This window comes from Anastrepha obliqua, chromosome 3 (genome assembly GCF_027943255.1).
Source record: "Anastrepha obliqua isolate idAnaObli1 chromosome 3, idAnaObli1_1.0, whole genome shotgun sequence".
NCBI lineage: Eukaryota > Metazoa > Arthropoda > Insecta > Diptera > Tephritidae > Anastrepha > Anastrepha obliqua.
The window spans coordinates 90,185,099-90,202,203 of record NC_072894.1 but is presented as its reverse complement, the minus strand read 5'-3'; the positions used below and the strand labels follow the sequence as shown (position 1 = coordinate 90,202,203).

At 35.0% G+C, this 17,105-nt stretch overlaps 1 protein-coding gene across 7 annotated transcripts in view; it reads right to left on the bottom strand.

Moving 5' to 3' along the window:
* Positions 1–17,105, bottom strand: part of LOC129240221 (ecdysone-induced protein 74EF-like) — a 175,096-nt gene that overhangs the window by 76,570 nt on the left and 81,421 nt on the right. The gene's annotated exons all lie outside the window — the stretch shown is intronic.

Sequence of the window (17,105 nt, the reverse complement as noted above, 5' to 3'; positions counted from 1 at the left end):
TAATTCCAAGTTTTATACGAGCTTTTTTCATCAAGCACGTGCAAGAAATGTGTATATTTTCTGGAATACTTTATACAGAAGATGATCGAGAGTTTAAGAAAAAAACAGTTAATAAAAACAAAAAATATATATTTGATCTATGTACATATACATAAAGGTGTGAGATATATAGTTGTTTTTATTTAGAATACCATCTAGAAATCTTAATTACTTTGAGAACAAACAACTTAGTAATTTTGAGCATTCAGTGCAGTTTATCTTATCGTATAAATCAGCACAGGCTACATTAAATATTATATATTACATATAGTGAAAACTATACTAAACAGAATTTCAAAGTGACTATATCCGATAAAGCAGTTGCTATATGCACAATATTTAATTAGGTGTCTACAAATCACTTTCAGTTTCGACTGATATTGTTGTTGTAGGTCGCATCCAGACTTTATCAATTACTCGTTACGAATAGTTGAGGAGAAGCTAGCATTTGCGCACCCTGTGCTGCCCCGTCTAACTGAATAACGAGCGCAGCCAAATTAGCTACATCAGCACCGAAGTTTACAATAAAATACACACACGCAATTGTAATAACAAATGTTAAGCTACACACACCACCCCAAACGTCCGACCAACCAGCAATCACTTGCTCGAGTAATTTTATGTTTGCTTTGGCATATTTTTGATTTGCGAGGAAGGAGAACAAATAATGAATTGCATTACAGTTGCATAGAACCATAGCAACAACCATATAGCCAGTGGTAAAAGCAACAAATGCGACAACGACAGTCTCAATAAGAGTTGAGTTGTTCAGCTACTAAAGCTTTACAGTAACAAAAGCAACAACAGCGGTAGCAGAATTTCCTTTTCTAGGTCTAGGCCAGATACACAATCACATTCTAAAAATTGGATGTATTTTTATATTTTCTTTTTACGCTCCGCTTTTTGTTATATTTTTCTTTTAGTCATAAATTTCGTTGCAGTTTCTGATTTATTTTTGTTGTACGCTTTTTCATCTCGATCGAACAAAAGTAAAGCGATCATTGCATGCAATAAGTGTATTTCTTAAAAAAGCTCCTGTGCAATATTTATTTTACAAAATTTTATTATTTTAATACATCCACAACTCTTTTTGGAAAGTAATGTACTGGATGAAAACAACGTGCATGGGAGTATTCGCTAAGCAAAAGCCTTGAAGGGTTTTAAGCCAAGCCTCTTGTACAATTTGAGTTGTACGTACTGATTTTTTTCAATAAATGCAGGGCCCTACAGTTTTTTTGGCCCCTCCCAATAGCGCATGGTATTTTATGTGAAACGTTTAACTTGTGCACTTCAAGAAGCCTACAGCTTTCAAGAAAAAACGTGTTTCCATACACTGGACATTCGGCGTTTAACATGCATTAAGTTATATTAGTTCTAGATGGTGCAATCACATGAATTAAAGTATTAAATTTTATTGCGCTTTCTTCATTCTTTGTAGTGAATATTATTATATGGAACATATTCAAAATAAGTCAACATCGGATGAGGAAAAAGAACAGGATATATAAATTACTCAAGAAATTTTAGAATGTTAGTCGGGAAATTAGATACTCATCAACATGACGTAGTTTTAATCTTCAACAATGTTTCGCCAATTTTGGTATCAAAGCGTGCATTATTAATCCGAATTAAAAACATAATTACTGTACACGCATCAAATGCTTGAAACCATGGTGTTCGCATGTATACCATCTCCATATTCTATGATTATTGAAGCTAAAAAAAATATTTTGTTTCTTTTTGTATGACTTATGCCGTAAAAGATGGTGAGATAATTTTTTTATACTATTATTTCTTATTTTAAATTTGTTGATCCCGATCATAAGCATTTGTTGTGTTGCTTTTCACTTGGGACTTACTTTAATTCTCATAGTTCTAATCAGCACGAATGTCGTAAAATACATACTTATGTTATTCCCAATTTTATCTTATATCATTCTATACGGAAAAACGATATTTAAAACCGTTTGTTCCCAAAAATATTATATTTTTGAATGACGGTTTCTCAAATAGCGAAAGCATTGGCATCACAAGCACTGATATCACAAGTTAAGTCCAAAACAGGGAAGTATTCGTGTATGAAGTCAAAATATGTATATTTCCAGTAAATAAGACTGATAGTACAGCTTCAATATATAGGGCGATCAATTAAGAGGAGTTTTTTTCATTTGCGTTTTTTTTACAGATCGCGCGCGAGTTTTGGCAAACTGTCATCGTGGATTTGTTGAACAGCGTTTGGCATTTCATCATGGAAAGACTCACACCGCAACAACGTCTACAAATTGTTCAACTGTATTATGAAAATCAGCGTTTGAAGAAGATCCGCTGTTTTCGAGCAAAATTTTGTTCAGCGATGAGGCGCATTTCTGGCTCAATGGTTACGTCAATAAGCAAAATTGCCGTATTTGGGATGAAGAGCAACCAGAACAGGTCCAAGAGCTACCTTTACACCCAGAGAAAACAACGGCTGATAAACCAGCTACGATTGAAGCTCTGGAAGCCAACATTACGCGTGTTATTCACGAAATGCTCGAACGAGTGATTGAAAATTGGACCTTCAGAATGGATCACCTTAAGCGTAGTTGCGGCCAACATTTGAATGAAGTCATATTCAAAAAGTAAATGTCAAAGAATGTCCTTTCAAATGATAAATAAAGGTTTTGAACATAATTTACATTTTTGTTTTTTCTTTAACTATTGAAAAAAGCACCTCATGATTGATCATCCTATATAATAATAGATATATTTCGAAGGATAATTTTAAAGCTGGAAAATAAAAACGAAATTCAAAAACACCAATGAGTCATATTTACTAAAAGAGATACAACTGCAGATTTAATTAGTCCTTTCCAATGAGATTTGGGGTGCTCGCAAAATTTACTTTTAAATAGGATGCTAATGCTATTTTATAAATTTTTCATAAGCAATTGAAACACCATGTATGCTCATATGGTGTATTTGTACATGCCATTAATGCAGCGGTAGATTGCAGCACATCTACGTTGGAAGGACAAAGAATAGCTGCTACGATGGTAAGTGGGTGCTGAGAGGAGTCGCGGAATCCAAGTTGCACCACACTGTCAACGCATGTTTTAGCGCCAACTGCACCAACAATAATCAGAATACTTGCATATGTTTGCAATCGCCTAACTCTGATGCTGCCAACGCAACCGATACAGCCGCTCTGTCACTGCCATTAACAAGCCAGTCAAACTCGATCATACCGAACCCAACGAATCGCAACGAAATAACGCGACGCGGCCCGATTCATTGCTGTGCTGCATGCAGCGCAGCTAACCACATGCGGCGAAAGGTGCGGAAGGTAAAAGGAAAGAAGAGTGAAAAGTATGCGCAATGCAGGCCGGTTGTTATAGAGACGGCCGAGCGGAGTTGGACGAGTCAGCGATTGTATTTATGTGGCTGGTTACCAACCCCGCCGCTCACCCGCGCCTGTTGATCTATCACTTATTCGACGTTTGCTATATATCGTCACGCGAGTGCAGCGAACTAATTCAAGGCTGCGCATACCATACACATTGTTGTTGTCTTTGGTTGGTATGTACATATGTACATATGCATGTGAATTATGTGTAGTGTCTTGAGAGGCAATAGCCAACAACAACCCGAGATGCGCTTGTATGCGTGCGTATTAGTTGTTGGGGCTACCGGGTATATACACATTTATGATTGTGTGTAAGTATGTAAATGTATTTACGCGAATGTGCATAAGCACTAAATTCAGTGTGCGTGTGCATGTAGAAAAGAGTGGAGCAAATGTTTGTATGCACACCGAGGGGACGAGCGTTGAAAACTCGCGCAAATAGACGAACAGTCGATTAGACAGCCGGTAGAGTGCATATTGCGTTACTGGTGAGAGCAACGTGGAGTGGGCACACTCCACTATCTGTGTGTGTGTGAGCAGAACACAAGTTCACCGCGCATAGCCAATATGCTCACGATTAGTTCTATCACAATGTGCCATTCTCATCTCTTTCCGGCTCTCTCTCTTTCTTTTTAGCTTTTTCTATGGTACTCTAATGCAATTTTAACGTTTCCCAAACAGTCGATTGGCATACGCTGCCGCGATATGTGGTAGCTATAGTAATAAGGTAGCAAAGTTGATTGCAACGGCCGAATGCAAAATGAAATACGTTCTACCTGTTCACATGCCTCTCATGTTAGGGTTCAGTTTCACTACCCAGTATCCACACCTTAATGCTAAGTGGTGGGAAAATAATACTCGATTCGCTGGGGATTTTTAAATAATCGAGCTGTATAATGGGAATTGCGTTATTTTTATTATGTAATTCTATGTGGGCTGTGGGCAGTAATAGTTTTCACTTGTGAAATTCAAACATCAATCAGCATCTAACAATATTTTAGTGATGATGACTAAGTAAACTTACGTCAGCATCGGAATTGCCGCTGATGCCACTTAAATGATATTTTTCTGAAGATAGGAAAACTCCTTTAAGCAATTCAATATAGAATTGTTAGTCAGGTTTAGGTATACGCAAGCTGTACGAGTATAGATTTAATTATTTACCACCAGGATTGACTTTCACAGATTCAAATAAGAACTACTGAAGTTAAAATGTTAATTGCTACTTATTGTCTGCTCTGTCTTCACTGACGGCTCCAAGATGGACAGGAGTCGGAGCAGCGGTTTTCTCTAAATCAGCAAATTTATTTATTTCCTTAAAATTGCCGAATACTGTGTGTACTAATGTTTTTCAGGAGGAAGTCTTTGTGATTCTGCAGACATGTAGAATGCTTAGATATCACGGCTCAAGACCCATGGGGCAGATCCAAATTGGTCAACTCCTGTAAGGAGGAGATCAAATCCCATGGGTGCGCTGATAACATTTCTCTGACCTGGGTTTCAGGACATAGGAACATAGAGGGAAATGAAATTTCCGATGAATTTACCAGAAAGGGGTAGACTGAATTGATTTCAGAGGTCTCCCACCGGATGATCGGCATTCACGCAGAATAGCTCGGTTCACCATTTAGTCCCCATTGCAGAAGCTGTATGGACCTTTCAGAAAAGAAGCATTTACTCTGTAAATATCCGCATTTCTTTGACAGCCTGGAACAGTGCTCCAACCTAAATCCCATCAACCTTCTGCGTTACATAACCAGCTCAGGTTGGCTATAGGCATTCACCTGTTGGAGGTTTCAAAATGATATCAAAACAGCGCTTTAATGCTACTTGGGGAGTGCTGGTCTGGTACTTCAATAGCTTTTTGATATATTCACAAAATAATTTTTTCAAATACTCTCTGGTTGATTCAACATCTATTTGTACCAAAATAACATTAAATAGCAACATAAACTTATAAATCGGTTCGCTAAAGTCACATGCTGTTCTATGATATTTTATCTTAAATATAGATCTACCTTTTAGAGGTCTGAGGAGAATATTAAAAGAGATATCTCTTCAGTTCAGTTCAGGTGATTCGACACTATTATCTATAATGTTCTTAAAAAAAGTAATACCATACATTTTTCTTCTGTTTGAAAGGATCGTAGGTTTGAAAGTTCAACAACGGAGTTTATATGTAATCTTGAGAAAACATTCAGCAAAGAGCAAATTTAGTGAACTTTTGTTTGAATATCCTCCAACCGATCGGAATGTGTGTTGAACTCAGGATCTCAAATAAAGCTTCCATGCTCAGGAATAGATTTTAGTAGGCATAAAAATATACTTTTAGTGTCAGCGGGTCAATAAATTCTTGAGAGTTCTGTTTGATAAATTCGAGCTTAGGGTTGGCAGGCTGAAATGGCGTACTCCCCGTGCTATTCAAAACTTATCGATGAGTCGAGATAAACTTGTTGAAGATAGGGCAAGTCTGCAATGATTTTTGACGCTTTAAAGCTATTGGATATGTAACCAAAAGATTCAGCAAATAAGTTGCAACTGTTTGTGGTACTAGTGGCAAAATATCCATATTATTCCACAGTTTTGGTCTTGGGGTTGAAAAATATCAAAAACGATTTTGAATTACACTTTATATTGGCCCTCATCAAGTTTAGGTTTGGGTTGAAAACTTCCTTTGTCTCAAAATTTTCCTCAGCGTGAAGTTAAGTTGGCTTTAATTTACAATTACCATTGAAAGAAGAGGTTGGTTTGCGATTACATTTCTTAAAACATAATTAAATCATTGGAAAAACAATATTTTTAGACAACTCTGGGTGGAAATTTGACACAAAAATAATAGGAAAATATTTGGCCTTAGTCAAGTGAAAGGGTTGTATTAATGAAGTATGATGCCGCAAGGGCCGTTGAATGGGGCAGTACATCTTTATAATTATAGAGACTCAAACTCCCATCGTGGAAACAATTTTTGAAAAACTTGCAACAAGTCGAATTTAAATTATAGTTTTTTTTCATCCGACTAAATTCCTTTATTTGTTGTATTGTGATTTTGGTATAATTTATTTTCATTAAAAATATATATATTTTTTTGTTAACTTTTTTAGAATATTGAGAGAATTTTACAAACACTGCTCAGCTCAAAAGCGATATTCTTAAGAAGTATAATAGGGTTTTGTTTTTTAATTATATTTTGCATTCTTTAGGAGCACTGCTTTAAAAGTTGAATTGCTCACGAGATCTTTGTGCAAAAATCGCATAAGGCTGGCATGGGAAATGTTGAGTTGTTAATATTGCTGGCGAGTCGATGCTACTGGATTGAGTTGAGCATGTTCTCATACACGTACGGGAATATGGGTGTTGAATATAGCACGCGCGGTAGGTGTTTCTTTAAGGTAAAAAATTATTTTTGATAAAAGCACATCAATGACGTTGGCGGCCCGTTTGAAATATTTCCACAAGTTATTCAGGAAATCAAGCGTAAATCGACTCAATTTGTTCTGTGGAGTCATTCCGTCAATATGGAATGATAAAGGCTTTCAGTCCCAAAATAATATATGATTCCAAAATGTACCATCAAATATTTACCAATGTAAGTTATATATTGTACATTTACGGACTTAGTATCCTGCCACAGAACACATACCATATATTTTAGTACAACATATTCAGCTGTATCATATTCCCATAAATATATGTGGCATATGTATACTTATACATATGTATTAATGTATGTAAGTACGTACATATGTGTTTGTAATTACCTAAATCCGTATTTAATTTAAAAGCGAACGTATGCTAAAGCCTTCAACTACAACTTTTACAATGACAAAGTTCAACAACAATCAATTATTGTCGTCCAATTGTTTACTATCTTCGACAGGGGTTTAGTTGAATACTGCGATTAGCTGGCTATTGGGTAGGCTCTACGCGTATTTTCAAGGATATCCTGAAATCTGTTGCCATTTGAATTATGCATGCATATGTGTAAATATATGTACTTAAAAATCGTGAAGTTATAATAAATCGATGCATAAATTCTGAAGCCAGCAATCATGCCGCGCATGCTTTCAAAATAGGCCCAGATTAGTGTTTAATGAAATTCAAAGCGAGACTGCATTCATATGAATAGATCGCATTGCATGTAATTTTTGCTGCAACTTGTACGCATTTTAATTATTTATTCCAATACTTAGAATTTTGCGTATTTTGCCACTTCTGCACACACGCACACTTCTGCAGGTTGTCATGTACATATATAGCATTTTAGTACTTAAATGCTGGGGCTATTGCCGCAGACACTCATAACCATATGGGAGAATGTGTACACACCCCACTCGATATCCCCTGTCTTTAAGAGCATAGCGCATTTTGAACTTACTGAAGTAACTATTAGGGTATTCGATTATCCTACTTATTTATCTCAAACACCTGTTTTCGCTAAAAATAAAAAAAATAATAAAAACAAATAAGCTTGTAATTTTTGTTAGCTGAAAATTAAAGGTCATTGTTGCAATAAATTTAAGAATTTAAGAGTAAGAAGAACATCTCAACCTGTCTATCCCTCGGAGCTCAGTCAGAGCGAGGCACTCTACTATTATAACATTTTTATTTCATTTAAATACTTCTACTCAAAATAGCAAAAATGGATATATAAAATACGCACTTAAATAAAATAAACAGTAAAATATCTCGGTAGATCTAACACAAGTCAACTCAAGCAAATGGACACGGCCATATTTCATATGAAGCGATTTTATTAGTTAGTTAGAAAATAGTGCAGTGAATGTTGAATTGCAGTCAATAATGCATATAGTACATTAATTTCTTTATATTTTAAAGTATTTCTTTATATATATTGCAGTTTTCATTGAAATGGATATTTTGCTCATGCAGTTCGACAATTCGGAACTTAATATGTATATGATTTGATTTTTTAGCTATTATCTTTTTAAACAGTTGGTTTAAACAGCTGATGCACGTTTCGAGTTTTGTTTCACTGCCAAACATCTTCCGTTTGGTCTATAATTTAACCTTACAAACGAACAATGCTTGCAAGTCATAGAGTTTTATTATAAAAATGCGTGTACTGTTAAGAAAGTTTATTGCGCGCTTCTTCCATTTTATGGTCAGTTTAATAGACCCACTGAAGCGGCTATTCGAGCTATTGTGACTAAATTTAGAACCAAATTTACATTATTGGACATCAAATCACCAACACGCTTACGTAGAGTGCGAACTGAAGAAAATATCGCAGCTGCATCGGCCAGTTTTAATGATGACCATCAATTATCGATTCGTCGCCGTTCGCACCAATTGGGCCTCTGTTACTCAACAACGTGGAAAATTTTGGGAAAGGATATAGGTGTGAAGCCTTTCAAAATACAGCTGGTGCAAGAATTGAAGCCAAACGACCTACCGCAATGCAGAATTTTTGGTGAATGGGCTCTTGGAAAGTTGGCCGAAGATCCACTTTTTTGTCGAAAAATTGTGTTCAGCGACGAAGCTCATTTTTGAATCAATGGATACGTAAATCAGCAGAATTGTCGATTTTGGAGTGAAGATCAGCCAGAAGAATTGCAAGAGCTACCAATGTATCCAGAAAAGGTCACAGTTTGGTGCGGTTTATGGGCTGGAGGTATCATTGGACCGTACTTCTTCAAAGATGCTGCGAATCGAAACGTAACTGTGAATGGTGAGCGCTACCCTGAAATGATATCCAACTTTTTTTAGCCCACATGCCACACAGCACGCGTAACATTGGACTTGTTGAGAGGCGAATTCGGTCAACATTTTATTAATTGGCGATATATGTGAAATACCGGCCGAAACATTGGAAGAGTACGCCAAAATTGGACTAAGCGGATAGACCATTTGAAGCGCAGTCGCGGTCAACATTTGCATGAAATAATCTTCAAACATTAAATTATATGGACTGTACTATCGATTTAAATAAAAATTTCATGCATTTTTCTGAATTTTACGTGTGTTTTTTTGAAAAACTTTCCTATAGCTCTTAAAAAATCACCCTTTATAATAATAATAATGGTCGTGCTTAAATTTAATGCCAGATCGAAATTAGAGCTGATGTAAAGACCCGACTAGCTGACTTAAAAATATTAATTACATTGTTAAACTTTGTATTAATAATAACGAAATAAAATTATTATTAATCAAGTATTTCCAGTGGATGCGATACAGTGGGGTCAGGATACTAATCCACAATGGGGCTTAATTACTGGTTTATGGTTAACTACCACGCGGTTGGTCCCAGATACATTCATTCCTCATTAAATTGCTTAAGCAATGGTTTCAACCTACGATATACAGAATGAAAAGATGTGGCTAACAGCAAGCTGTTACTCGGTTCTCAGCGAATTCGAAGGAATCAGCTGATATACTGACGTCATAAAGGAGTTCGTCGCAGCGAACCCGCTTAATGCGGGTTGGTGCGTAACTACCAATCGGAAGTGCGTAGATTTGAATCTCCGTGGATGAAATAACAAAATGATAGCAAAAGTTTTTTCTAATAGCAGACACCTCTCGGCGGGAGAGGACACACCTTCGAGAGTATTTCTGGCTTGAAAAAGCTCCTCATATTATACATATATATTATATAATAAAATATATCAAAGCGGTTTGTTTATGACAAAGGTCGGCATTGTGTTGGTGATATACGAAAAAAACTCAACACAGCCAATGCTTGGGTTATTAAGTTGCTATCTGAATAACGACTGATGGGAAGAGTGTAAGAATACGCGTGAAATGAGAGAGCATAATTCAGCTGGCAAGTTCTCTATGACGCATCAGCCTAAGTTACTGTCATAATTTTGCTTCGAATGGCTAAATCTTGTATTCTATCATTCTTGGTTCCAACCAACCTAATATATATATAAAATCACATAAATAATCGAAGTTGACCGACATGTTAGTAGTCGCAGCAACGCCTGCTTTTAAACAACAGCCATAAACTACAGCCAACTACCGAGAAGATAATGGATTTATTTTTCCCCAAACTAATATGTAATTGAAGCGTGCACCCTTTGTTGGATGTTTGGCCGCGTTCTGCTTCAAATGTTTGCTGTGTAAACCTATGTGATTCTTCAAATGAAGGAACCTATTGTTTTATGCCGTCTGCCATCGGTAGATGGTGTTTTACAAACAAACAAATTTTGTAGCAAAATTGCACTCGTAGGTTTCCCATTGTCTGCCGATGGGTGACTGCTATTCGAAAAAACCTTTTCTATAATTTGATGTTTTCTGCTCCCAGTGAGTTTCGAACCAGGAGACCTACCAAACGGTACCACTAGCCCACCGTATAAAGCGGCCGCTGGCAGGTTTTTAATCACAGGAAAAAGCTGATTTATTGGGAGTAATAATTTAAAATAAAATAATTAAAAATAATTTCTGGCGCATTTAAACAGAAAATATTTTTTCTTGTAATTAATCAAAAGTAAAACGTTAATGGATTTTACTCACCTATACTTCTACCAGAAAAATAGCTTTATATCTGAAAAATCATATTTAAATGGTGGAAAAATAAAAACCGTTAAACCAAAATGCTTAACTGGTGTTCTATTAGGGGATAGAAATATTATTTAAAAGTTCGTATCTAATTGATAACCTCCCTATTATTTAAAGACATTTTGAATCTCCTGTATGTCTGCAACGCACAATTATATACAAATAAGATATAGCCAGCATCTGCACTGAATTCACTTAATGCTGCACTGTCGCCACTTGTGCAATGCTCTGTTTGCGAATTTGTATGCTAACTCACCTATACATTTTGCATACATACATATGCATCTTGCGTGCCTTATAGTTCACTATGTAGTTTTGTATGTATGTTTGTTCTCCAAACCGAACTCAACTCAGTTTTGTGTTTAATAATAATCAAAACGCACTTATAAATTATGCGGTATACCTTGACACCAATCAGTGTTAGAGCCTAAGTTGCTTGTACATACATACTTACAGACATGAATGTGTACAAATTAGATACATACAATATATATTCACAATGTAACAATAACACAAGCAGTGAGAACAAACATACACACATAGCATTTATTGCAAATAAATGCATTCAATAGTTTATCCATTAAATCAGCCAAAATTCTCAGACACCTTTTTTGCTGCAAACGCAACTCACTTTAGAGACCGTTGGCAGCTGCGTAGTTGCGAGTTCAAATACGGATGTTGTGGCATGTAGCATTACTCTTTATCTTTTCGATCCTGAGGTTGGATTTAAAGAAGAAAAACTAGATAAATTTTGGAAATTCCAAACCAATTAACGTTCGAATAATTAGCAATATGGAAAATGAACGAACAATTGAATTTCATGTTAATCAAGCAGCTAATCTTGTTTTATAGACGCCCATATTGCGATGTTTGTAAAACCCAGGAATTCAAGTTTCATACTGCTATAATCATAAATTCAGTAAAATAGCGTAGCTTAATTACAAATATTTAATATTCCACTACATAATCAAATTTTAAAAGAAAAGCTATCCCTCTATAAAACGAAGTGGGTTTTTCCATCAGCCATGCCTTCCTCACCTTATTACATATCATATTACAAATTATTTAATTTTTTTTTTACATCAAAATAATTCAATTAAAGATGTGTGGGAGGTAGAGTGCGCAACACTTTCAAACATCCCCACTATAAAATTTCGTTATATTAACGGGCTTCCGGTTTGTATTTCTCAGTCCTAGTATCTTACGGAGAGTTGGAGAGCCGTGAATAGTGGGAGTACTTGAGCTCTAGGTAAGATTTGTTAAAGCACACAAATGTGGACTAGCAATCACCATTTGGTAATTTATTGAGCCTTGCAGCTCGAGTGACTCTTGGAAAGAGGTGATCTTATTAGAAAGAGCTTGGTGCAATGCATGGTTGTAGTATGCATGCAGTGTACACTTTAGATTCACCATTTCCTAAGTCCTTTGAGAGATGCAGTGATCTGCTCCACAAATGGAATGATAAAGAAAAGTTTAACTTACTACGTAATTACAGCAATGGACCAAAATAGTTTCTACGTGGCTTCGGCCAGTCATTATAATCTAACCTAACCTAACATAAATTACATAATTACAGGCGAGAAGTTTGGCGCAAATCACTTAAACAGATTGTTCTCTTTTCTTCGAAAAGTCAAAACTTGCAAAACTTTTTGCGAAATTTTTCTTTCTACTTCTAAAGACTTAGTGCTAGAGAGCTCAGTTTATAAAATTAGTACAATTTATGAAATTTGTTTCCGAAATCACCGAAAATTAAAGAATCTCACATATTTCTTTTACCGTCCAATACTACTATTGATCGCCTAATATTGTGTTTAAAAACTATAAATGGGCATTTTTATTTCCCTGTAAATTTGAGTACACATAAATGTTTACTATTTACTGAAAAAATTGCAACAACTGTATTGTTACTTGCGAATGATATATCAATACATATTTTACACTCCCTCTACTTTTGAATACAATTTCTCTCTTCGTATTAGATAAAGAATGAGGTGATGATTTACAGTTTTATGGTAATGATTTTATATTCCCAGAACGGCGACCCCCATAGCCGAATAGGTTTGTGCCAATATTATGAAAAAGTTGTTTCTAATAGTGGTCGCTCCTTGGCAGGCAATGGTAAACCTCCAAGCGTGTCTCTGCCATGAAAAATCTCCGCATAAAAAATATATGACGTTTGGAAGCGGCTTAAAAGTGTAGGTCCTTCCATTTGTGGAAAGACATCAAGACGCACACAACAAATAGGGGTATGAGCTGAGCCGAACACCCAAAATACTGTAAACGCCAATATATATATATATTATTAGACTTAAAATATGTATTGGGCCTCTGATTTAACTCCTCTGGTAAGAGTACATTGCTTTTTTAGTGCCAGTAGGAATTATCAGTATTCAGCGAAAATTTTACTGGCAATGTAAATTATCAGTAATTTTTTTATTAGTAACATCAGTAACTGTAACAGTTTACCCATTACTGCATTTTTTTCAGTATTGAGTCTGTATTACTGACTACTATTACATGTAATGCACATATTATTATACAATAATAATATAATATAACTGCAGTTTGTCCATGCATGCTTTTGTCGTCGCTGAATTACTTTTTGCGAGGTTATTTTGAAGTCATTGGTCTAACCATACGAAGCACTAATTATATTGTGCACAAACCCTATATGTTAGCCAAATCATTAATGAAACAAAACTCTTTATTGGCAAATCTGGCAATATCATACGAAATCACTCATACGCCATGGGGGTTCTGTTGGCCCAAGTGTTCCTAATTGCACTTAGTGAAAATATTAACCAAATATTTAGACTTATACATGTACATCCCCCACTCATGTAACAAAAAGGTGAAACAGTAAGGATTATTATTCATATATATATTTCAAGCTTTAATGCTCTACTCTCATATATTGATTTCAATTAAATTGCGTACATATTTGTATTTATGTATGTATGTTTGTATGGTAACTCCGATATGCTAAAATCAGTTCTTAAAAACTTACATAAATGAAATCTGACTCACATACGACTAAGCTTTAAGAAATTTTGAAAATATATTAATCTCGGTTCTGAATTACCGAGCAAATTGAACAAAACTCGGTAATTAAATTCACCTGCCCCTAAATGTGTTTTTACTTCTATGAAAAAATAATTAAATAAATGTGTGTAAATAAGCACCTTTCATATAAAAGAAATTCCAAACTTGTTATCTAACAAAAGTAATCAAATTTAATAAATCTGGGTAATTTTGTATTTATATTAATTCATACTTCTGAAGTCTTCTGGTAAAAGAAACATTTTGTATTGAAAACCACTAGATGTGAGCATCAAATGTTTGTGTGTTCCACATTAACCTTCCAAAGCTCCAATAACCTCAATACTTGTAAGCGTTTCTTAGCTTAATATGGGGATTTAAATAACTTACGCAATGAAAACAACCCACTTGGAAAACATTTCTAACACCGGAAAAAACTGGATAAAATATTTCCGAGTTTAAAATTCCAATTTCTTAATGAATTCAAAATACAACTCCGTATTGATTTCTGAGTTTGTACTAAGCACGAAATCTTGGCAAATTTAAACATACACATTGCATGCATTTGCAATGTAAGTAGTCAAATAGATGCACATACTTCTATTTTATCTAGTTAAGCAGCGAGAAAGTTGAACTAAGCTAAATATCCGAAATCTCGTACACAGTTCTTAAGAAGCGACCCTTACTCAAAACATTAGTTAACAAACATTGGTCTAAAATTTATTAAAACTTTCTCTAATTACTAAGTATTAGTAACTAATGAGAATTTTAGCTCTCTTTATCATAATGAACAGGAAAATTATAAAATCATTACACGCCATCCTTCGAAGTGGAAAATTGTATATTTTCATATATTTATAATTAATGTGCCGGGTTGGCTGGGTCTTATATAAGACTTTTTACGTTTAGGGTTGTCATAATGGAATGGTCATAATTGAAAGGGTTTCAATTTTATACCTTTCTCTTTTAGGCGATTGAACTAGCTCTTCCTGCACTTACAAATACAAATTTTCATCTTCGAACTATTCCGATTGGTTAGGTCATTCGATGTTAAAATTACGACTTTTATAACATCGAAATCCGAAGTCGAATATTTTCACTGGCGGTGAACATACTGTTAACATCCGGCAACATTCGCTGGCATTCACCAGCAATGTTTTGAATTGAAGATGAAAAATAAGGCTTCACCAAACTGAGGTTTGAACCCAAAAAAAAAAAAATTTTTACACTAAGACAATTAATGACTAAACCTATTAGAAGAAGCTTTACTCTGAAGAATGTAGGAGAGCTTCGAGCTGCCTAGTACAATGTACAGGGTTGGCCATATTAAACTGACCCATTGAGTAACCCTATAACTTTTTACTGTAATTTGAAATCTAAGGTTTACGTCAACAAGCCAAAGACACTAGGCGCACTTAAGGCCAATATTCGACGGGAAATAGCCGCCATATCGGCCGAGACGCTGGCCAAAACTATGGAAAACGCCGAAAAACGGGCACATTACGCTATACGAGCTAAGGGCGACCACTTGCGCGATATCATATTCAAAAAGTGATGTAAACGAATCTCCTTGAACTAAATTAAATGTTTTTCACAATGAAACACAAAAAAATGTTTCTTTTCCCATATTTTTGTAATAATCACATGGGTCAGTTTAAGATGGCCAACCCTGTACATCATCTTGCAAATTATACTATACATCCGAATAGCGCAGTGAGAATGTATGTACGCACTGTTAGTATTATAGAATTTAGAATTCTCATAACTCTTTCACTTTTGTTTCTTGGGTAAATCGGTATGAAGTGAGCAACCCGTTACATTGCCATTTGTGCATGCTCAAAGCAGTCATATATATGCATACATACATATATAAGTAACCACATCCGTTATTATGAAGGTATGCAAAGGACCTGCAAAAACCGCAACTAAAACTGCATTTGAGATGCCACCTGTTATACTTATGCACACATTTTTTTATATACATCAACATTTCGACACTGCATTTCCTTCATTGCAACAGCAGATGAGAATTTCGAAAGAAAACTTTTTAAAAATCTATAATTGTTTATAATGCCATATTCGTAATGTAATGTTTGCCTACGAGCCAGGTTTGAGTATCGTATTGTAAATAATATGTTCACTTGCATCTAAACATGCAACCAATATATGTACATACCTAGATACGTGCACATACATATGTATGTTTATGTGTACATACGTATATATATATAAGTATATATGTATATTGAAGAATATATACATACATATGTAGGCATACGAGCATTGATATGCTTTATTTACAACTAAATATAATCAAATTGCCCTTGAAAATATCAACTTTCATAGAATAACATTGCATGAGAGCATTCGCATTTGAAATTCGCCACATTCGCTTTTTCGCCTGTTCGCATTTGCAGTCACTCGGCGACACTCACATTTATCTATTCATGTAGTTATTGTGAGGTTATTAGCCGCTTTCAAGAACTAGCATCAGAATTTTAGATTTTTGCACACATACGCATGCAAGTGTCCTTTGACAATTACTCGCTGAATATATAAAAATATCTATGCGAGTATCTTATCTATCATTCAAATGTGGAATGAATGATTGTATTCTGGATTTGTTAGGGTGCATTATGTGTATGTATGTACATATGTATGTTTTTTCTCGCTTAACTCGATGCCAAGATGGGTAGTGTTAACGAGTTGCGTGAAATATTCGAATTCCGCAAAACTAAGATAATCAAATCATGAATTTATTACAATCATTTTCTGATTTATAACTCCTATAATATATGTTAATAGGTATAGATAGAGGCTAAATATGATTACTACATCTGATGTGAAAATAATATGATAATGATAATGATGTTAGTAGGCGTATACAGCTTTCACAAGCTTTTTAGGGCAAGCTTTTTTTCATTAACAATAATTTTATATTTAATGTATTAATGTAAAGGGTGATCAATTTAAAGTTATCGGATTTTAAATTGAAATAAGACGACGAAAATTCAAAATGATTGGGCATTCTTTATCATTTTTGTGTAGAACCATTCATGGTATTTATTTTTTAAAGATAGTTATTTTCAAGTGTAAACACCAATTTTGAATGATTCGCTGGAGAACT